The sequence below is a fragment of the Ranitomeya variabilis genome, chromosome 2 (genome assembly GCF_051348905.1).
Source record: "Ranitomeya variabilis isolate aRanVar5 chromosome 2, aRanVar5.hap1, whole genome shotgun sequence".
In the NCBI taxonomy this organism is placed as follows: Eukaryota; Metazoa; Chordata; class Amphibia; order Anura; family Dendrobatidae; genus Ranitomeya; species Ranitomeya variabilis.
In genome coordinates, this window is record NC_135233.1 from 271,137,578 (window position 1) to 271,151,779 (window position 14,202).

Consider the following 14,202-nt stretch of genomic DNA (forward strand, 5'->3'; position numbering starts at 1 on the left):
ACAGATCTAGATTGTGGGTCACTTAATGCCTATGTTCTATATGTATAAATACTGCATTTGCATTACGTATATATTGAATTATTATATGTCCGGCTTTTAGATTTTCATACATATTATAGACTTTCTGAGGAATGTTATGTGCTGTGAGATTACTAATATTTGGTTACTCCTGACATTTTTTTCCCTCTATGCACAGAACATTTTTCATTCAGAAACAATTCTAATGCCTGAGATAATTGACTCCTCTCATTTCATGAGCTGCCTCAAAGTGCTTATTAATCTAGTGGGCAGACATTCACCTCTGATCTTCATCTGCGTGAAAGAGGTGGCTGTACCTATGGTAACTCCAGCTGAGATGGAGGAATGTCCCCTGCCATAGTAGTGAGGATGCCAGGCACTTAGAGTGAAACTGGCACTATTTCCCTTTAAACCCTTTATTTGCCAAGATGGTATCATGCCAGAAGCTACAAATCCTGCCCAAACACCAAACTGTGTTACTCACTACTGCAGAAAGGAAGTTGTCAGGACAGTTTTTTGTTTGACAAAATTACGATGTTTTGAGACATACTCATTGTGTCAGATGTCAGATAACATTACCATGTAAAGTTAGGATATCCTATAACTAAGAAGCTGCCATATCTACATGTTTTCTTACCTAAAATAGATTTTTTTAGCAGCTGCTCAGATATACAAATGATGGCAAGCTCATACAGTGCCCATATGTAAAAATCCCTTCCGCACCGAAGCCTCCTGAATTGTGGAGCACCAATCTCTACTTACAGATTGCAATGATGTTCTGATGTTCCGTACGGACATACGAACATCGAAGCCAGTCACTGGCAAGAGCAATAAAGTCAGAATGTAAGACACATGGCAGCTGCAGAGTTAGACTGTCCTGGTTTATGTGGCTGCACTGTGCTCCTGTTTGTCTGTTCTGATTACTCCCGTTCCCAGACCTTGGCTAATTTATTGACTTTTCTCCTTGCGTTACGACTTTTTACCCACCCGTACCTTCTGATTATGACCCAGATGTCTGACTATTCTTCTTGCCATCTTGCACCACCAAACAGCAGCTGACAACATGGCCCAACCTAGAGGTCCCAGTGTAAGTCCAGATCCCTGTAAAGGGTGAAGGCCAGGGCAACGCCTTGGATCAGCAAAACAAAGTAGCTAGGATCTGCAATCCTGTTTGTGGTAGCCATTTTGGAGCTGTCAGGTGACCATAAACAGTGGCCTTATGAATGCGACCTTATGCTACTACTAGATAGAACAACTTACAATAATTCACTAATAGCCACAGGTTTATAACTTTGATGTAGTTGTGAAGAAAAGAGAGGGAAACATGAGGTCCCTTTAAAGGGGTCTTCAGTTAATACATTTTTTATTCTATCGGCTTGCACTGGATAAACATAATAAAACTTGCTATACTCACATATCATTGTTCCAGCGGTGTCTCTCCATCTTCAACATCATACTGGAAACAGGGAAAGCGATTAGTGGTGCCTCACCGGAATCGTGATGAACCCAGGTGCCAGAAAAAAGTGGCTGGATACCACTCATTAGCAATAGCAAAAAAGGAGAAAAAAGTTCCAGCACCAGGCGTCTCTTCATAAAAATCTTCAATATTTTATTTTCATGTCAAGGAAAAAAACATCATGCAGGGACGCAGCCCCTAAACGCCTAGGAAAATACATGTATAATTCTCAGAAATTTCCTTGGACTGCATTGAACCACTTTATGATCTCTTTAGTGCAAACATAGCCTTATCAATGAAAAAGGGACCTTAATCTATCTGGCTAGGGGCAGGTTGATAATAACTGATGGTAACCAACAACTGTATTCTGGTGGCATGTACAGGTCTTAATATTGGATTTATGCCAACGCGGAAGAGTATAAAAAATGATTTTTTTTTCTTTACATCGTGCACTTATTATGAGAAAAAGGGTTGTGTTTTAATTTCTTAATTGTTGATATTTTTCTTTGTCTTAAAAGAATAAAGATGTGACTGCTCCTTATGCGACACCCCCCCTTTTGTCTATGTCCCTCATAATTATGTTATAGAAAAGTATGTATGAAGTCATTATTTAGCATGATTACCGTACATCATCACATAGCCATATTGTTATAATATAACCAGTACCACCATCATCTCGGTACAGATAAGCATACAGTATATACTGTACATTCTCTTACAGGCATCTTTAAGCTTTTCCTTCAGCTGAAGCTAAATTTCCCATCTGGTTGTGAAACGGATATTTTTGAAGTGACATCATTTTGCTTTATTTCTTTCCGAAGAATCACTTGACCTTGCTTATATGTGCTGACAGATAAAAAGCACCCAAACAAATTATGTATTTTATTAATTTGTTTATTCTGCGAGGTTAAATACATATTTGTTGAGATATGTTTCGACAGGAGACATACTTTGGAATGTACATCCTGTTTAAGGAGAGACAAACATTGCAAGGAGCATCATTATCTATACTGTTCACATACAGACATGTCTCGCATATGTTACTGCGCAGAAAGGGCCTTTCTGAGAAAGCCAAGTTGTTTGACAGATCAGGTAAATCATCTGTAGGGTGACTAAGGAACATGGCATGAACTCAGAGAAAAGGCAGCTTCTCACCCCTGAGGACAGATCTTGGGTGGTATGTGCACCGCCTGGAGGCTGGATGAGTAAGGGATGTTCATGAAATCACATCGTCCTGCCAGGAAAATTGTCAAGAGATGGGAAAAAAGAAAATATATCACTTGCCTGAGGTTATTACCCCAGTGTTCTGATTCATTTATTATATTTTTGCAAAATTAGCCATCTGATAAGGAGTCTGATTCACTTTGAACTGTTATTGGCCTGTATTAAATTTCCTTGTTCCTAAACTTCCTGCTGATAAATAGCCATGTACAAAAATAATTGTAATCATATGATTGATTACGATTATTATCCTATATTCTGTGACAACTTGTGCTACAACAAAACGCATATCCACTTAAAGGGGAATTAGCATTGTTTTGGACTTGGCTCATCTAGATAGACAGCTACTCATGAGATAGAGTAATACCAAAGCTGTCCAGACTTTACCCAGTAAAGGACGTACAAAGATACAAAGACCACATTAAGGTAAAATATTAAGGTATAAGTCCAATAGAAAGAGAACACGTCAACACTCACCATAAACATGCTACTTCATTGGCTGTCTTTATACTCTTTTGCATCCTCCCCTGCCCAGAAGCTGTGGTTTGATTAGACAGGGGCACAGTTATAAGATTATCTCAGCACAGGAATATTTTTATTTAACACATCCAATTGTGGAAATTATTATTAGTCCAAGATCTATTGATTAAAATGTAAGTATTTGTATTTATTATTATAGCGCCATTTATTCCATGGCGCTTTACATATGAGGAGGGGTATGCAGATAAAAACAAGTACAATAATCTTAAACAATACAAGTCACGACTAGTATAGGAGGAGAGAGGACCCTGCCCGCGAGGGCTCACAATCTACAAGGGATGGGTGAGAATACAGTAGGCGAGGGCATAACTGGTCATGCAGCAGTTTTGTCAATCGGTGGTTACTGCATGTTGTAGGCTTGTCGGAAGAGGTAGGTCTTCAGGTTCTTTTTGAAGGTTTCAATGGTAGGTGAGAGTCTGATATGTTGGGGTAGAGAGTTCCAGAGTATGGGGTGATGCGCAAGAGAAATTTTGTATGCGATTGTGGGAAGAGGAGATAAGAGGGGAGTAGAGAAGGAGATCTTGTGAGGATCGGAGGTTGCATGCAGGTAAGTACCGGGAAATGAGGTCACAGATGTATGGAGGAGACAGGTTGTGGATGGCTTTGTATGCCATGGTTAGGGTTTTGTACTGGAGTCTCTGGGCAATGGGGATCCAGTAAAAGAATTGACAGAGGGGAGAGGCCGGGGAATAATGGGGGACAGGTGGGTTATTGGGGCAGCAGAGTTTAGAATAGATTGAAGGGGTGCAAGAGTGTTCGAGGGGAGGCCACAGAGCATGAGGTTGCAGTAGTCAAGGCGGGAGATGATGAGGGCATGGACTAGGGTTTTTGCAGATCCTTGGTTTAGGATCCGTGAAATATTTTTGAGTTGAAGTCGGCAGGAAGTGGAAAAGGCTTGGATATGTGGTTTGAAAGAGAGATCAGTGTCAAGGATTACCCCAAGGCAGTGAGCTTGTGGGACTGGGGAGAGTGGGCAGCCATTTACTGTAATGGATAGGTCCGTTGGGGGGGTCGCGTGAGATGGGGGAAAGATGATGAATTCTGTTTTGTCTATGTTAAGTTTTAGAAATCTAGAAGAGAAGAAGGATGAAACAGCGGACAGACATTGAGGGATTCTGGTTAGTAGGGAGGTGATATCTGGTCCAGAGATGTAGATCTGTGTGTCAAATGTACTTTGTTAGTGGGGCAATCCCTGTAGGTCTATTACTTAATTATCTAAGTATATTTATATTGTCTCATTTACCTATGTATTCGTCTATTGGTATATCTATCCAACTACTAGTACATGGTAAATCTTTTTTAAAAAAAGCATTAAATAGAATAATACATAATCAATCATATATATATATATATGTATATATATATATATATATATATATATATATATATATATATATATATATATATACTATTAGACCATTTATAATGGTATTATTGGAAAGTTATTCCAAAAGATGAAAAAGCACCCAGTTAAAATTATATTGGCTAGACTCCCTCATCCCCTTAATTCCATAAGACTATATATAGTAGAGAGCCTGTACAATGTGATTTAGCAGATACTGGGCTCAGTAACATAATTCACATTGCAATGAACAATAGACTACACATAGTCAGTGACATAACTGTAGTGGATGCAGGGGTAACAGTCACACCTGGGTTTTGATACCTGAGCACAGTTTTGGACTGAGGAGGCAAGAGCCCAGCAGTAACATTGAATCTAGGGGCCAAACGTTCAGCTACATGTAAAAATAATCTGACCCTAGCACACCCATCTAATAATGCTTTTAAGTTATCTTAACCAGATCAGTTAACTAAAGAAATGATCAGATGATGCCTTTATCTGTAAATACAGAATCAAGTGTATTATCATTTATCACTTATTCACAGGAACCCACCGGGGAAATGACCTTCTCCCCTGTAGGTCAGTCCGAGCCTGCCTGAGCCAATCCCAAGATACTAGTATCAAAAATGACGCATACTGCAGCATTAGTATGGCTGTGGTATAAATTACACAAGGATCTTGAAGTTGTATTTTTGTATAAGGAAGAAGTCAAGGTAACATTTTGGCAGCTACTGATGCATTTTTTTCTTGGTTTTCAACAAATATCATCCATGATTGTCTAGGTTCCATCCTGATATATTTCAATCTAGATACATTTAGGCATTATGCTTTCAAGAGAATAATATACAGTATAATAGAAGTGTAAAAAAGAGTCCTGAGAAAGTAATGTCAGAAAATTGTTTTGTTGCCAATTTCATGCCGCATATTATAAAATATCCATGACAGAAATGTGAAAAGTTCCTTAGGCCTAAAATATATTTCACATTTCAATATTCTATTTAACTATATACATGAGTGACATAATCTTTCATAGATGAAAATAAATTCTGCACAAATATTTCATCCAAATAAAAGCCTAAACTGAATGTCAAGACTTCTGCCTAAAGTAGAAATCTATTCTGAAGGATTTGTACGACTGTGTGATTTTCCTTTTTATCAGTTTTCTTCCCACAGAAATATAATCAACCAATCTTCTTCTGAAGGATTTCGTACTTACATGTCACTGGTCACTCCATGAGGGGGCGCTCTGGTATTACTCTTAGTAGGGCTGTAACTTGGGTAGAAGTCAGAGTCTGGACAACAGTCCTGCCGACACATAGAGAGGAAATGGCACTTTAACTAACAGATACAACCAAGCCCGTAATTCCACATCTGTTGCACATGTCTCCTGCGCTGTATAATATATTGTTTCCATTTTACACATTGAATCTATGGCATTTATTTATTTTACTTCAGATTAACAATCAAGTCCAGTAATCAGCTAACTTCAGATCTTGTGGAACAACTTCTGCATATGTAGATGCAGGTTTTACGTTATGATGGGTCTGCAATGTAAGCAATACCTCATCATCCGTTACTTTGAATTGTTGCTGCCTTTAGAAATGTCTGCGATAGCGGGTCCATCCTATTCCATAGAAAGCGGCCTGTGCAGCTAAAGTTTACCAAGCATATACCGGTTATGTCTCGTACAGGACTAATAATGTAAAGGTATATTGTAACGTCGGATAGTGTACGCCATCACATCTAATTCAATTGAGAAGCTCTTGTTTCTATAGTAACCATAACTGTTTCCTCAATTACAGCTTTCACAGAAATCCCAGGACTGAAATGCTCAACTAAACAAATCACATGTAGGGTGGAACAATGGCATCCCGCCCCTAATGGCCGACCCATAGGTATCACACAATTAGTATACCAGCCTGCTCATGGTCAGCACAGACAGATAGGTTACATATAGATAGATAGATAGATAGATAGATAGATAGATAGATAGATAGATAGATAGATAGATATCTATAGGCAGCCTCCAATCTCTGAATATCTACTTAAGGTTTGGTAGCTACCTGGGGGGCTTTGCTATACCCGACCTGTAATTGCTAGTGCTGCTCTTATTTAAAGTGGCTGTTGGTCTAAAAAAAATCATTAAAATGTTTTAGAAATAGCAATACCTTGTGGATGGGATTGAGAATAAAATATTAGTTTTTAATGACGACACCAAACTATGTAAAATATTTAAAACTGACATTGATAGTGCAATATTTAAAAAAGTCTGGATAAGATGATAGAATGGACAAATACTTGGCAAATGAGATTTAATGTTGATAAATGTAGAGTAATGCACCTAGGACGGCGTAATCCTATTACTGCATATACAATAACTGGAAGCATACTGGGCACTACAGAACAGGAGATGTGGTTCCAAGTATTCTGGTTACAAGTAAGCCGAGCAGCAGTACTCAACGTCAGGCAGCAGCTACAAAAGCAAACAAGATTATAGGGTGTATAAAAAAGAGAGATAAAATCTTGTGATCCTAATGAATTGTTACCCCTCTATAAATAGCTGGTGAGGACACATCTAGAATATGAGATTCAGTTTTGGGCTCCACATTTTAAAAAGGATATTCCAAAGTAAGGGTATGTTTCCACGTGCCGTATTTGCTGCGGAATGGACGCTGTGTACAGCCGCAGCATCCAATCCGCAGCGTCCAGATGGATGTTAACAGCATGGTGGAGGGGATTTTATTAAATCCCATATCCGCTACGCGTACAAAGACGCAGGTGGCAAACCTGCATATACGGACATGCGGCACGTCTTTACAGACCTTAGCATGTCTATTTATTTTGCGGAGACGCTCAGTCTCTGCTAGATAAATAGCACCGTTCTATGTATAGGATGCGGTGATTCCGCATGTGTTCAATGAACACATGCAGAATCACCGCGCGTACAAAAGTCGGCAGCGCTTTGGAAGGGGCTGGTGTCCGCTGCATCCAAAGCGCTGCCATTCCAGACCGTGGGAACATAGCCTTAGAGTCAGTTCAAAGGCGGGCAACTAGATTATTACAACGGATGGAAGGCCTCTCATGTGATGAGAGTTTGGATAAATTGGGCTTGTTTATCTTAGAAAAAAGATGTCTCGGAGGGGATCTCATTTATAGTATATGTATAATACATGTTTGATCAATACAAAGGATTGGGACATGACATATAGTTGTGCTCAAAAGTTTACATACCCCAGCAGAGTTTTTGCTTTCTTTTTTCAGAGAATATGAATGATAACACCAAACTTTTTCTCCACTCATGGCTAGTGGTTGGGGGAAGCCATTTATTGTCAAACTACTGTGTTTTCTCTTTTTAAATCATATTGACAACCTAAAACAGCCAAATCACCCTGATGAAAAGATTACATACCCCATTTCTTAATACCGTGTATTGCCCCCTCTAACATCAATGACAGCTTGAAGTTTTTTGTGGTAGTTGTGGATGAGATTCATTATTTTCTCAGATGGTAAAGTTGACCACTATTCTTGGCAAAAAGACTCCAGTTCCTGTAAATTCCTGGGCTGTCTAGCATGAACTGCGTGCTTGAGATCTCCCCAGAGTGGTTCAATAATATTGAGGTCAGGAGACTGAGATGTCCACTCAAGAACCTTCACTTTGTTCTGCTGCAGCCAATGACAGGTCAACGTGGACTTGTGTTTTGGATCATTCTCATTTTGGAACATCCAAGTATGACCCAATCGCAGTTTCCGGGCTAATGATTGCAAAATTGCCTCCAGTATTTGCTGATAACGTGCTGCATTCATCTTTCCTTCAACTTTGACCAAGTTTCCTGTGCCTTTGTAGCTCACACATCCACAAAACTTCAGCAATCCACTTCTGTGCTTTACAGTAGGAATGGTGCTCCTTTCATCATAGGCCTTGTTAACCTCTCTCCAAATGTAACGTTTATGGTTGTGACCAAAAAGTTCTATTTTGACCTCATTGCTCCAAATTATCTTGTTCCAGAAGTTTTGAGGCTTGTCTCTGTGCAGTTTTGCATATTGTAGGTGACATACTTTGTGGCATTTGTGCAGTAATGACTTTCTTCTGCAGACCATGCAGACCATTTTTCTTCAAGTGCCTCCTTATTGTGCTTCTTGAAACAGCCACACCACTAGTTTTCAGAGAGTCCTGTATTTCAGCTGATGTTATTTGTGGGTCTTTCTTTGCATCCCGAACAATTTTCCTGGCAGTTGTGGATGAATTTTTTGTTTGTCTACCTGACCATGGTTTTGTTTTTACAGAGCCCCTGATTTTTCATTTGTTAATCACAATTTGAATGCTGCTAGCAGGCATTATCAATTGACTGGAAATTGCCATGTTCAGTAGAACTTGTGGGGCACATTTTGATGCTCTTTTTAGGCATTTCACCATATGAAAATGTAAAAGTTGGGGCTAACACACAATCTTTGTGGTAAAAATGTACCGTATATACTCGAGTATAAGCCGACCCAAGTATAAGCTACGGCACCTAATTTTGCCACGGAAACTGTGTAAGCTTATTGAATCAAGTATAAGCTGGGTATGCATTGTCCCCTCACCCCTGTGCTAGTATGCATGGCTCCCCCATCCCTGTCATGGTATGCATGGCTCCCTGGTTCCTGTCATTGTATCAATGGCTCCTCGGTCCTTGTCCTGCTATGCATGGCTCCCCGCTCCCGATCCTGCTATGCATGGCTCCCCCATCCCATCCTGGTATGCATGGCTCCCCAGTCCTTGTTCTGCTATGCATGGTTCCCCAGTCCCTGTCCTGCTATGCATGGCTCCCCCATCCTGTTCTGGTATGCATGGCTCCTTATCCCCTATCCTCCTCACCCTCCAGCGTGCCTTCGCAGCATGTCGGTCGTACCGGCACCTTCACAGCATCTCGATGGTTTTGGCTTCCTGCAGCTCTTCCTGTGCTGAACGATCACATGGCGGCGCTCATTAAAGTAATGAATATGCGCTCAGCGCCTATGAGAGTGGAGATGCGTGCATATTCATTACCTTGATGAGCTGCGCCCCGTGATCGCACCGGAAGAGCTGCTGGAAGCCGGAACCATCGAGATGCTGTGAAGGCAACGGGACCACAAAGATGCTGCGAGGGCATGCTGGTGGGTCAGTAGGATGTCTTCTGGAAGCCAGCGGCTGTCACTGTGCGCTGCTATAAGAGAAATTAATATTCATTTCTCTTTATCAGCGGGCACAGTTACAGCCACAGCCGCAGGCTTCTGCCTCCTTTGACCCACTGCTCCGCTGCTCCCCCTCCCTCCCTCCACAAAAAAATGTGCTGAAAAACTTGGCTTATGCACGAGTACATATGATAAATTATTTTATCTTCACTGCTCAATGGTATAAAAGTCTGGGACACACCAGTGTTGTCAATATAATCACTGCACCTCAAGATGAATTCACTGAGAGGTTTAGTTTGTAAAATGCGGTCACTTATGGAGGGTTCTACTGTATTAGCACCTCAGGGGCTCTGCCAATGTAACATGGCATGCTAAAACAAGTTCAGCAAAATTTGCACTGTGTTATGGTGTTCCTTCCCTATTGAGCTTTGCTCTGTGCCTCAAAAGTAGTTTTCAACTATACTATGGGGTATCTGAGAACTTAGGAGAAATTTCACAACAAATGTTGGGGTCCATTTTCTACTGTTATTTCTGAGAAAATACAAAATTTGGAGCTAAAAAAAGATTTTTGCGGGAAAAATGTGATTTTTTTTATTTTCACGGCTTAACATTATAAACTAATGTGAAGCACCTGGGGGGTCAAGGTTCTCAATACACATCTAGATAAGTTCACTAACTTTCCATAATGGTGTCATTTGTGGGGGGTTTCCACTGTTGGGGTACATCACAGGCTCTCCAAACGCAACATAGCATCCGCTAATTATTCAAGCAAATGTTACATTCAAAAAGTAAAATGGTGCTCCTTCCCTTCCAAGGCCTGCTGTGCACCCAAACAGTTGTTTTCCTCCACATATGGTGTATCTGCGCACTCAGGATAAATTGCGCAACAAATTGTAAGGAGCAATTTCTCCTGTTACCCTTGTGAAAGTAAAAAATATATATATCTAAAGGAAATTTTTGTGAAAGAAAAGTAAAATGTTTATTTTTTTCCTTCCACATTCCAAAAATTCCGGTGAAGCATCTGAAGGGTTAATAAACTTCTTGAATGTGATTTTGAGTACCATGAGGGGTGCAATTTTTAGAATGATGTCACTTTTGGGTATTTCTGTCATATAGGTCCCTCAAAGTCAATTCAAATGTGAGGTGGTTCCTAAAAAAAATGGTTTTGCAAATTTTGTTGTAAAAATGAGAAATAGCTGGTCAACTTTTAACCCTTATAACTTCCTAACAAAAAAAATGTTGTTTCAAATATTGTGCTGATGAAAAGTAGACATGTGGAAAATGTTATTTATTAACTATTTTGTGTGATATGACTCTCTGATTTAACGGCATAAAAATTTGAAAATTGAAAAATTGAAAAATTTTTGTCAAATTTTTGTTTTTTCACAAATAAACGCAAGTCATATTAAATAAATTTTACCACTATCATTAAGTACAATATATCACAAGAAAATATTCTCAGAATAAGTGGAATCCATTGAAGTATTCCAGAGTTATGACCACTAGTGTTGAGCGATACCGTCCGATACTTGAAAGTATCGGTATCGGAAAGTATCGGCCGATACCGGCAAAATATCGGATCCAATCCGATACCGATACCCGATACCAATACAAGTCAATGGGACTCATGTATCGGACGGTATTCCTGATGGTTCCCAGGGTCTGAAGGAGAGGAAACTCTCCTTCAGGCCCTGGGAACCATATAAATGTGTAAAAGAAAGAATTAAAATAAAAAATATCGCTGTACTCACCTCTCCGACGCAGCCGGGACTTCAGCGAGGGAACCGGCAGCGTTGTTTGTTTAAAATTCGCGCTATTACTTGGTTACGTGAATTCCCGGCTTGTGATTGGTCAGGTCGGCCATGTTGCCGGGACGCGGACCAATCACAGCAAGCCGTGACGAAATTACGTCACGGCTTGCTGTGATTGGTCCGCGTCCCGGCAATATGGCCGCCCTGACCAATCACAAGCCGTGACGTCACGGGAGGCTGGACACGCGCTCATTTTAAAATGGGCGCGTGTCCAGCCTCCCGTGACGTCACGGCTTGTGATTGGTTGCGCCGCGGTCAACCAATCACAAGCCGGGAGGCTGGACGCGCTCATTTTAAAATGGGCGCGTGTCCAGCCTCCCGTGACGTCACGGCTTGTGATTGGTTGCGCCGCGGTCAACCAATCACAAGCCGGGAGGCTGGACGCGCTCATTTTAAAATGGGCGCGTGTCCAGCCTCCCGTGACGTCACGGCTTGTGATTGGTCAGGGCGGCCATATTGCCGGGACGCGGACCAATCACAGCAAGCCGTGACGTAATTTCGTCACGGCTTGCTGTGATTGGTCCGCGTCCCGGCAACGTGGCCGACCTGACCAATCACAAGCCGGGAATTCACGTAACCAAGTAATAGCGCGAATTTTAAACAAACAACGCTGCCGGTTCCCTCGCTGAAGTCCCGGCTGCGTCGGAGAGGTGAGTATAGCGATATTTTTTATTTTAATTCTCTCTTTTACACATTTTAACATTAATGTTGTTGCGATACCCGATACCCGATACCACAAGAGTATCGGAATCCCGGTATCGGAATTCCGATACAGCAAGTATCGGCCGATACCCGATACTTGCAGCATCGGAATGCTCAACACTAATGACCACATAAAATGACAGTGGTCAGAATTGTAAAAATTAGTCTATTCAGGAAGGTGAAAAAAGGCTTCGGGGTGAAAGGGTTAGTAGAAGTTCAGAAAATTATATTGTTATGTTAGATGAACTGCATAACAAGTTATTTATTACTAAAATGTCACATATGGGGAAAATCTAAGGGGTTTTTAATTTGTTTATTGCTCGTCACTTATTTTACTAGCACCACTGCCAAACTTTTAGGCAAAGAACACAATGCTTTCAATCTCTTTCCATTAACACTGGTAGGCACTGCTCTGAATTTGTCCAGATTGCTGGATCCATCCATCTTCAGTGCCATTGTGCTCCTCTGATAAAGAATCAAGTAGCATCAGATAGTGCACAGTTTGGGCCAGCGGTGTGATTATGCCATTGGTCTGAACTGTCAATCAAACAGGTAAACAAACACTGAGGTAGGGGAGAGATACACTCCTGCAGAAGAAGTTGAATAAACCCTTTTTCCTGTTGGGAGTTGTGGGTGTTATTTTCTATTTACACTTCCTTGTTGAGGCTTGGAGCTGCAGCAGTCGGCTAGCGTCCTCTTTGGAGTTTGAAGGACAACGGTGTTTCTGTCTGAGTCTACTCAAGCTAAGTTTCCCATTGTTTTGTGTATATTAGCTGTCTTAAGTGTTAGTGGGGTTTGACCAGCCATAACCCCTTCCTTCCCTAAGCAGGGCTTACCGCTAGGGTCTGACAGTGACTAGGTATACTGCTCGGCGATAGTAGCAGAACCTATTTAGGGTCTCTTAGGGCAAACAGGGTAACATTAGATCTGCCTAGAGGTCTCCATTACCGTCTTTCCTAGCATTGGGCCCCCCTTCCCCTTATCCGTTTGTGTTGCACTTAGTCTGTCCTACACTGTGCATGACACTGTCATCTCATATGTCAGTAATGCAACATTCTGTCTTCACTGAATACAGATTTTACCATTGAATTGAGAATCTGGAAAATGAATGATCAGTCCTGGAGGAGAAAGAAGCAGATTTCTCTGATAAGAAATATTACAAAGCTTCTTATTTTCATGTGTACTATTGATTTATGAAATAAAAATTGAAATGATAGATACACTCTAGGTATATTAGGAGAGCATTAGAAATCACATGATTCTCGTTTCTTAAAATATTTAAGGTTGGGGTTACACAGCAACACAGGTCGTGCAGCTAAAAAATCAGTTTGTGCAGCTGCCATATCACGGCATAATATGAATGAATGAGGTTGCACGATGACCCCTAGGGTTCCCCAATTGCAATACACAAATCATAAAACTTGTTTGAGAATTGCTTCTCGCAGTCGATTTGACACCATTCACTTACGTTGTGAGTTAGCAGCAGCATTGAGTGATTTTTGTCTGTGTCACCACTAGATCCGTGCTATGGTCCTAGATAAAAGTAATCTTATACAATGTTGAAAAAGTGTAAATTGTTTTGTGTATTGAATTAAGTAAATTATTATTATTAAGTAAATATGCAGAATATAATCAGTCAGTATTTATAAAATCAGCAGAAATAGATGTGAGTGAATGTGAGCGATTCAAATATTAGCTTTAAAGGTTGAACATTTCAGCAGCATAGACCTTACCAATTCTCGTCTTCCTTCCATGCCGAATGTTTTTGCAGACAGTGACGCCATGGATGTGGGAAGGGCTTGTGTCAAAATTACGGCTAAAGCAGCTCAGCGCTATACGTGCCTATAGAAATGAGATAAAAACAAATGTCCTGCTGAAAAGTAATTATATTCCTCTGAAAACAGGCAGAACCTAAAGTTCCCTGCTGGCTCACACTTTTGTCTCATTTTCATTGTTTTTCT

At 40.7% G+C, this 14,202-nt stretch overlaps 1 long non-coding RNA gene across 1 annotated transcript; it reads right to left on the reverse strand.

Moving 5' to 3' along the window:
- Window positions 1-2,415: 2,415 nt before the first annotated feature.
- On the reverse strand, window positions 2,416-14,146 carry LOC143809339 (uncharacterized). The gene is made up of 4 exons (XR_013222224.1): window positions 13,975-14,146; window positions 5,794-5,882; window positions 3,173-3,233; window positions 2,416-2,708 (listed from the first exon to the last, which is right to left on the reverse strand). It is a non-coding gene; the product is annotated as an uncharacterized LOC143809339 (long non-coding RNA).
- Window positions 14,147-14,202: the final 56 nt, after the last annotated feature.